We start from the raw sequence: 8,621 nt of genomic DNA, 5'->3' as shown, positions 1-8,621 counted from the left end.
TTTGCTCTATGACCTAAAATATGATCTATTTTGGAGACTGTTCAATGACCAGCTGAGAGGAATGTTTATTCTGTGGTTGTTGGATGGAATGTTCTGGAGATATCTGTAAGTCCATTTGGTCTATGGTGTAGTTTAATTCTAAAGGTTTTGGTTGATTTATTTGTCTTGATGATCTATTTATATGTATGACTGAAGTATTAAAGTTGCCACTATTATTTAATTGGAACCTAAACTTTCCTTTCCACTGAGTTTTATGAAATTAAGTACAGCAATTTTAGTTTACATGTTTACAGTCACTGTATCTTCTAGGAAGAGTGTTTCCTTTACCAATCCAGAGTTATCTTCCTTATCTGTCTAACTTTGTCTTGAAGTCTACTTTGCCACATGTAATTATAGCTACTCTTGCTTGCAGTTGGATTCCATTTCCATAGAATATTGTCTTTCTTTTTCCACTGTCCCTAAAAAGACATAGAAACAACTTATCCCAGTGGCAATGAACACATGCAGATGCAGGTCATGGTTTTAATACTGTTCTACAAAAAAGGCACTCCAAGCTCTTGGGAGAAGTGGCTATTCTAAATTTGAGAAAGGAGATATCAAAACTAGCTTGAAGGACCTTTTGTGTCAAAAATAAGAAAATGAAGAGTAAAAATAATAATGATGAGGCCTGTGAAGGACACAGGAGCCAGCTGAGAGATTCTAATGGACAACCTAGGAAACTGCAAACAGCAAGACCATTAAGACACTGTTGGATGAACACAAATATCTGTGCATCCATACTCAGAAAATACACGACTGAATAAAGAAAAGGTAAGTGGGGAAGAAGCCAAAAGTCTCTCGTGCACAAGGACTCCAAATGATTTGTGTTCAGGGAAGTGGCCACAGTGCTCAGCCCTTGACTGTGGGCTGCACACAACTCCCTTCCAGTGAATCACAGAGAAACTGAGACTCGGGTAACTTTACACTGGAGAAATCTGACAAGCATGACCTCAATGTTAACCTCAACAGTGCTGTCAACTTGACGTTGTGGCTCCTCTTTGTGATGGGAAGAACACTTTACCTTTATGATCTAACTACCTAAAACGCATAAGTACAGTTCAGTCAAGAGCAAAGCCTCAGACCAATCCCAGCAGAGGGACTCGCTCCACAACACATGATCAGTACTTCTTCAAATTGTCACAATCATCAAAAACAGAAAGGTGGGGAAACTGCTAGGACCAAAATGAGCATGAGGCAAGACAATGAAATGTATTGAGAGATCCTGGACGGAATCCTGGAGCAGAAAACATTAGGTAAAATGGAGAAAATCTAAATAAAGTGTGGTTCATTGATTGTGACAATATCACCTCACTAATGTAAGTTGCCAAAAACGAGTGAGTATGGAGTATACATGAACAGACTGTTAGCTCTGAAATTTTTCCGTAAATCTAAATCTTCTAAATTAAAAGTTACGGTACTTATTCTAACTTATTTAGAATATCACCTTCTAAACTTGTTTTACCACAAGATTGTGGTACGCACACTTGCATATTTACAACAGTATTTGTGCCAATTGATCATAGGAAAGTTTAAATTCTGCTGTATACCTGGGAGCCAGTAGCAGTTTGATCTAAATTATTGTTCTTATACTGAATCATTTTACTGGATATAAATATAAAATGAGTCTTCTACATGAGTAACTAACATTTAAAATATTTCCACCATATAAAAATTTAATTTTTAAATGTTTTAAATTAACTAGGACTTTTGATTCTACATGGCAAGAATGACAATGCCCAGGAGTACGAGACACTACCTTTATCCTTGCAGATGACAGAAGAGTGGCATAACCCTAAAATAAAATGTTCTAACTAAGAAAAGGGTCAAATAACAAAGAATAGCCTCATGGGGTTTAAATAGTCCTCATCCAAAACATGAGAGGGTTTATGAGGTGTAAGCTTTAAAAATGGGATGAATTTTTAAATTTTTAAAAATGTATTAAAGGAAAAGACACATTGCACTTAATCCAACTCAAAATAATTCCTTTCCCTTCACATTTATCACCTTGCTCTTGCCACATCTTGTAGCAGTCTGGAAGCCTGCTCTCAGGAGTGTCTTTACCTTTGTTACTGTGGCTGCCTTTGCGTTCTGGATAGATTCAAAACATTTACCTTTCATGGCCATTTTCAGCTGGGGGAACAGCCAGAAGTTGCACGGTGGTGAAGCTGGTGAATAAGTGAGTGAGCACTCACCTGCAATAGAGTCGGACCAGCCTGCCTTTCTCTTGGGTATTCAGCAACAGCATTTGCATATTTTTTATCTCACCTATGAAGATATTCTTGAAGGAAGACTTCCAGAACTGCTTCAGAAAGTGGCGGGAATGATGGACTTCGTTGAAAGCAAGGTGGAGTGTTTTGAGGGGGACTAATGGCAATCTGTCTTGTACTATAATAATTTAATTGAAATATATCACTGTATACTGTGATCCACTTCATATTTCCAATATTTAATAATATCTGTGGAATCCAGTGGTGTAATTTATTCAAAATATAATTTTCTTCTCATTATCTCGAGTTAAAACCAACTTCATACTATTTTCCAGTTCTTGATTCCATAAGTAATTGGATTACACATCAATTTAATACAAATTTCAATAAAATTATATGGGAATTTAATCTTCAAATGAAAACAGTTTGATAGACTTCTAAGTAACCCCTCATTAAAACAACACTAAAGTATTGTTTGTAGAGGGAAGACACAGTGTGCTGGATTTAAATTTAATACTACTTTATATATTAATGATAACTGACCTATTGTGAATTTGTTTGACCAAAAAATCATTCCAGTTATCATATTTAAAATAACTGAAAGCAAGTGGTCTATTCTTTTAGACAGAAATTAATTTTCTTTCTTTCTTTCAGACAGAAATTAATGCATTGCTCAAATTTCAGGAACATTGCAAAGGGTGCTCACAGAATAACTCAAACCAAACAACATTGAAGAACATCAATTTATTTACAAGCAAATCAGTACAAGATCTCACTTGACCTTTTCTTGCTTTGATCACTAATGCAAGTAGGCAATCATCTTTCTACAGCGTGTATTGTTCAATAGCTAGCATCTCCAGTGAAAAACTCATCAGATATGGATAAGTTTCATGAGATTCAATGATATTCCAACCCTAAAAGAAACAGAGGTATGTTCAAGAGGAAAAAACAAACAGAAAAAGAACAAAGCGTTGAAGTCAAACTGTAAAAGAAAATAAAGCCAAAAGCAAAACAAAAAACAGCAGTGAATTTTTTTAAATGGAAAGGAAACAGACATAGAGGTGGTGCCTGATTTAGGTACTTTAGCGTGTAACTTTCTGTCTCTTCATCTTGTGATACCCCTTCTCAAAATGAACATTAAAAGTCAGCATATTCATTATGTTATAAATGTTCTTATCCTAATATTTGTAAATACAATATTTATAAAATACATGGTATTTTATATCAAAGTGATGTGTATATTTTAAGTAACTAAACTTTGACTCTTCTTTTAAAGATGTGAGAAGTTTTTATTACTCAAAGAAGTTTTCATGCCAGACACAATGGCACACAGATGTAGTTCCAGGACTCTGAGGGGCTGAGCCAGGAGGATGGCAAATTCAAGCCCAGCTGGCACAGTTTAGAGACTTAGCAAGACCCTGTCTCAAAGTAAAATATAAAAAAATAGACCCGATAACACATAATTTTATTGTGCACAAGCAATATATAATTTAAAGAAAGAAGCCTCAACTCTCTGTAAATGTCATATATAGTCATTTTTGTGGGCAGCTTAATGAAGCCTAAGCTTCTGAGTTATCCCTGGACAAGAACAAAGATGTCTCCAAATGTCTCTCCCTGCATCAATCCAAGCTGCTTCTGTCCACTCACTCTTCGCCATGTAGAGCTGTTCCCACAGAGCTTTATCTCAATTTTTGATCCACCTGTAATGCAGAAATAGACTGCAACACTGGCCTTCTTTCCATGTCTTCTTGTGTTTCAATTTAATCAAAAATGCTCTGGATTTTGTTCCTTAAACCATGCACTTCTGTCTATCTCCAACAACAGCACTCTGCCCAAATTAGCAGGACTTGGGTTGAAGAATCAGCAACAGCTTTCTGCTTGATCAAAGATTCTCCACACTGGTAACAGTAATCTGTGGAAAGCTCAAGTCTGTGTGACATCTCTTGATTTGTTCTGCTCAGTGGTGTTCTTCTGGAATAGAGACAGAATCGGAACGAAGTAGATCCTTCACGAGGTCTGCACGATTTGCCCATGGTCTGAGCCTTTCATTCTGCCCTGTCCAGCAGGGTATCCACCAGCCTAACTTGGGACTCACTTGGGACATGAACTCTGTGACTGAGGAATTGAATTTTAAGTTTTGTTCTATTTTATGTAACTTAAATTTAAAATTAAAAGGTGGTGCTTAATGCAGATATGGAAAAACTTTCAAGTTTTGTTTGGAACAGCTTGCATATTTGAATTTGCAGTTTTCACCTATAAACTTCATAAAATTTAAATGTAGTCAGCCATTCTCTTTGAAAAGTTAGTGTCCTACAGGAGCTGGGCTGTAGGTTCAAACTGCATATCAAATTTCAAAGAGTATAAGACAAGCAAAGTAAACTATCAATACACTTTTAACTGAGTATATGTTCTAATAATAATACTTGAGTAACTGGGTCAAATAAAATAATAAAATTAATTCTTTTTTTTCAGCGTGGTCACTGTAACATTTTGCATCACACATGTGTCTGCCATTATATTTTGGTTGGACAGTTGTATTTATCACTTTCTTCATCAGTGGGACAAAATGCCTGCGTTGTAAGGAGAGGTTTATCTGGGTTCACATTTACAGTGTGCTGTGAGCAGGATCAAAACAGAAGCAGCATGGCAGAAGGGCAGCTGCAGAGACAGAAGGAGGGAGCCTTGAGAGAGATGCAGCCGCCCGGGTCACACCCTGGTGACCGGCCTCTTCCAACCAAACCCACCTCCTGATACTCAAAACCACTCAACTCACCCAAGGGTGAATCCACTAACAAGGACAGTGACGCTGTGAATCTGCCCCCTCCAAAGCCCCCCTCTAAGCACATGAGCATGTGGGGTTCTTTCCAGTTCTAAACCACAGCAAATGATCTTCACACCTGTGTCCTCTAGTTAGCCCAGGTACCTAGTTTCACCCCCCTCAAACTTGGCTGCTCTGCCTCTCTTCCCAGGGACGGTGTGGGTGCTATTCCTCTCCCTTCCTCATCTTTGCCTAGGCAACACTGCTTGTCTCTCAGCTCTCTTTTAAAGGAACATTTCCTGCCATAAAAATATTTCCTACCTCTTTGTTTGGGGTGAGGTCTCTTATTATCTGATCTCATATCAGATTGGATCTCACTTTCTTAGCACTTATCACAGTGACAAAGTTATCGCTGTATACTTATTAATCACACCCAGGCAAATGCACGGTACATTAAACTACCAGATGCACAAAGGCAGAGGTGCATCTGCTTTTGCTCAGTATTCTCTCCTTAGTGGCTAGCACAGTGTCTCGTACACACATAGTAGCTTGGGCTGCAAAGAATAATAAAATTAAAGTCAGAACCTGATATGGAATCCCACACCTGTAATCGCAGCACTCAGGAGGCTGGGGAAAGAGGCTCAGGGGTTCAAGGCCAGCCTGAGCTACACAGTCAGACCCTGTCTGAAAAGCAAACAAACAAGAAGCACCGAAAGTCAGGAGTCAAGAATGTCAGTGTGGAGCAGATCTGAGAGATTTGTACTCCAAGAGCAACATGGTGAGCACTTTCTACTGAGTTAAATATGTAGCTCTTAAATTAATGAAGTGACGAATGAATGATGCCTCTTTTCCAAGAAAAAGATGTCGTGTTTTTCTATTGCCGATAAAAGAAACCACTGTTTTCAAACCTTTTTGCCATATTATTCCAAATCTTCATTATTCGAGTGCAAACTCCCACTAAGTTTCCTTCTTCCCAGCATCCTTTTCCTGAGAGATGGGGTGGCGGCCAGCTTGCAGAGCCAGGCAGCGCTGGGTGTGGCCCTGCTCCTCTCTGTGACCTCCCAAAGATGTTTCCTCATCTCTGAGAGGGGCTAATAATAGGAACGATGTCAAAGGACTATTGTGAAGCCTGAACGGCGTGCTGTGCTGTTAACACAACTCCTGTCACGTAGCAGCTCTGAAACTTCCAGCAGTAAACACTAGGAATCTCCAGTCCAAGCACACAATAGCAAGTAGCCTGATATATATGTCATCACCTAAAGGACAACGTCACCCATTGTATTAAGTGTATCCTTGTATTTCAATGAACCTTTTCTCTAGTTACTCTCATAAGAAGGAACCAGTATCCAGAGAGGTTAAGTCACTCAGACAAAACCTCAGCTAGGCAACTGGATGCCATCGCCCACCTTTATCTCTGCTACGTTCCCCTGTCCATTGGAAGGCAGTCAGGTGACCTTACTTGCCTCTCTTTTGTGTTTTCTCTGCTCAAGTCATTTAAATTACCATTCTCCCAGCTCAGCATGCAATGTCACAGCTCCTGTTTTCTGTTCACTCTCCTAAGTTTCCATATCTAATATTCCTCCCCGCTCATTTTCCAAAATGTAAAATTCTATGTAAACTCCAAGGTAACATAAACAAAACTATTTTTCTCTATTGTCTATAATTTCTCTGAACATAAAAATTCTTCTCATCTCTTGAGCACTTTGTTCATAAAATAAAGCGCTCTATTTCTCCATTGTTCTTTGTGTGCAAACTATATCTTCTTGCTCAGCTCTGACAACTTTAACTTCCATGGTAGTTTTGTACTGTTTCACATCCCATGTGTCTAAGAAAATGTCAGGGATATATATATGTGTGTGTGCTTGGTGAATTTATGTTTACTTGAAAATTAACAAAATTCACAAGCTGCTCCTGTTTGTATAGAAACACATATCCACATAGCACATATGCAAATACATACAAGCCCCATAAGCACACAAACATACACAATCATGCACTTAAAAACATGCAGACACACAAACATTCACACACATATGCAAGCACCCATATAAATGTCCACAAGCAGAACTGAATTTAGTTTTTGTTTATTGTTAAACAAAGTGCTGAGAGAAGATTGAGTTAATGACTTTCTGGACATGAAAGACAACAGAAGTAATCTGTGTATTTAATGTTAATAGAACATTGACTAACAGAAGGGGCATTCTGATACTTTACTTCTCCACTTTTTATTATTAAAATTTATTTAAAGATAAAGATCTTCTTATTTCTTGATATAGCAATGTCACAACCCAAACACAGCCTTAGACTAATGTTCAGTCATGCATTTATGATCAAAGAACAAAAATATAGAGAATATTCAGACCAAGATAATCTTGAAAACAAAATCAGAGAATATACATCTCAATATTTTTATCAAAACCATTTGGCTTTTGTACTTTATATTCTATTAAGAAAACACAAACTTCTAAAACAGTTTTATGAACTGGACTTACGAAACAGTAAAGCTACCAGTAAAAAATGTTTTCAAGAATCAAATCGATACTTTCACTTTTTGAAACAAACAAATAACAATAAAGCAAGAAAGTGATGCTCTTTAACACTAAAATTTTAACAAAGCAGATTAGAAACAATCAATGTACAACTGCATAAAGATAATTCCACCCCAGTCACTGACAGTGTTACAAATCATAGTAGCATCACTTCCCAGATAGGATGTGTAGAGAGCCACAGGGGAATTATGGTAGTATTACACACAGCCAAGTGCGCATTCCTAGCTGGTGGGAGAGGTGCCGGGGTTATAAACATCTCTCATGGTCTATACTCCATTACACAAAGATATTAAATCCTCAGATCAATAAAATGCCATGAAGCTATTATGGTCATTGGCAGTTAAAATAGCCCAAAACATTGTCTTGGGTCTCTGAAGAGAAGTGTGTTTTAACATCTTTGAGTATCAGATGGAGCTGCATTCTGAATCATTCCATTTGAGCTTCCCCCTCTCTGCCACAAGGAAGCAACACATATTTGCATACTCTGCCTGGTGCCTACAACATAAGTGCTTGAAGTGGTAATGTCAAATGGGCTTGATTTATGTCACTTTAAGAAAGCCTCGTAATTTCATATCTTGTGATGGGGTTTTTCATTCTTCTAGCTACATAATGCATGAAAACATTATCCTGATGCCTTTTAAAATGTTGTCAAAATGCACAGGGAGAACCAAATGTATTCCATGTTTTCCTCCTGTAGGCTGCAGTGAGAAGAGTGGCTGGCGGAGATTTCAACTGTGCATAATTATAGGCAGCTCTGCAGCTGAACAACTATTATAACACCCGCGTTGTGTGGTGTCTGGGAAAGAACACAGATAAATGTGCAGCGCAGTATTCCTGTCTAATACATTCCACAAAATGCACACACACCCCACACATGATATTATCATGGCTCTATCATCACCCCACACATGAGGAAAGGGGAACAGCAGTTTACCCATGTCCCCAGTCACCTTTGGCTCTCACAACAGCTTTCTTGTCCTCTAAAAGAGGGAGAAAGTAAAAGCAAAGGCTCATATTTCTCTTTGCTAGCCTGGTCCACAGCTTTTCATCAGGTCTCAATAGTGGCAT

General features: G+C 38.1%; 1 long non-coding RNA gene across 1 annotated transcript; it reads left to right on the top strand.

Moving 5' to 3' along the window:
- The first annotated feature begins 1,136 nt into the window (after nucleotides 1-1,136).
- LOC102006159 lies at nucleotides 1,137-3,245 on the top strand. The gene is made up of 3 exons (XR_264662.1): nucleotides 1,137-1,292; nucleotides 2,170-2,383; nucleotides 2,901-3,245. It is a non-coding gene; the product is annotated as an uncharacterized LOC102006159 (long non-coding RNA).
- The last annotated feature ends 5,376 nt before the right edge of the window (nucleotides 3,246-8,621 follow it).

Source organism: Chinchilla lanigera, unplaced genomic scaffold (genome assembly GCF_000276665.1).
Source record: "Chinchilla lanigera isolate Chin_1 unplaced genomic scaffold, ChiLan1.0 scaffold00125, whole genome shotgun sequence".
Taxonomy (NCBI): Eukaryota; Metazoa; Chordata; class Mammalia; order Rodentia; family Chinchillidae; genus Chinchilla; species Chinchilla lanigera.
The sequence above is the reverse complement of the archived record's forward strand: the minus strand, read 5'-3'. Positions and strand labels throughout refer to the sequence as shown.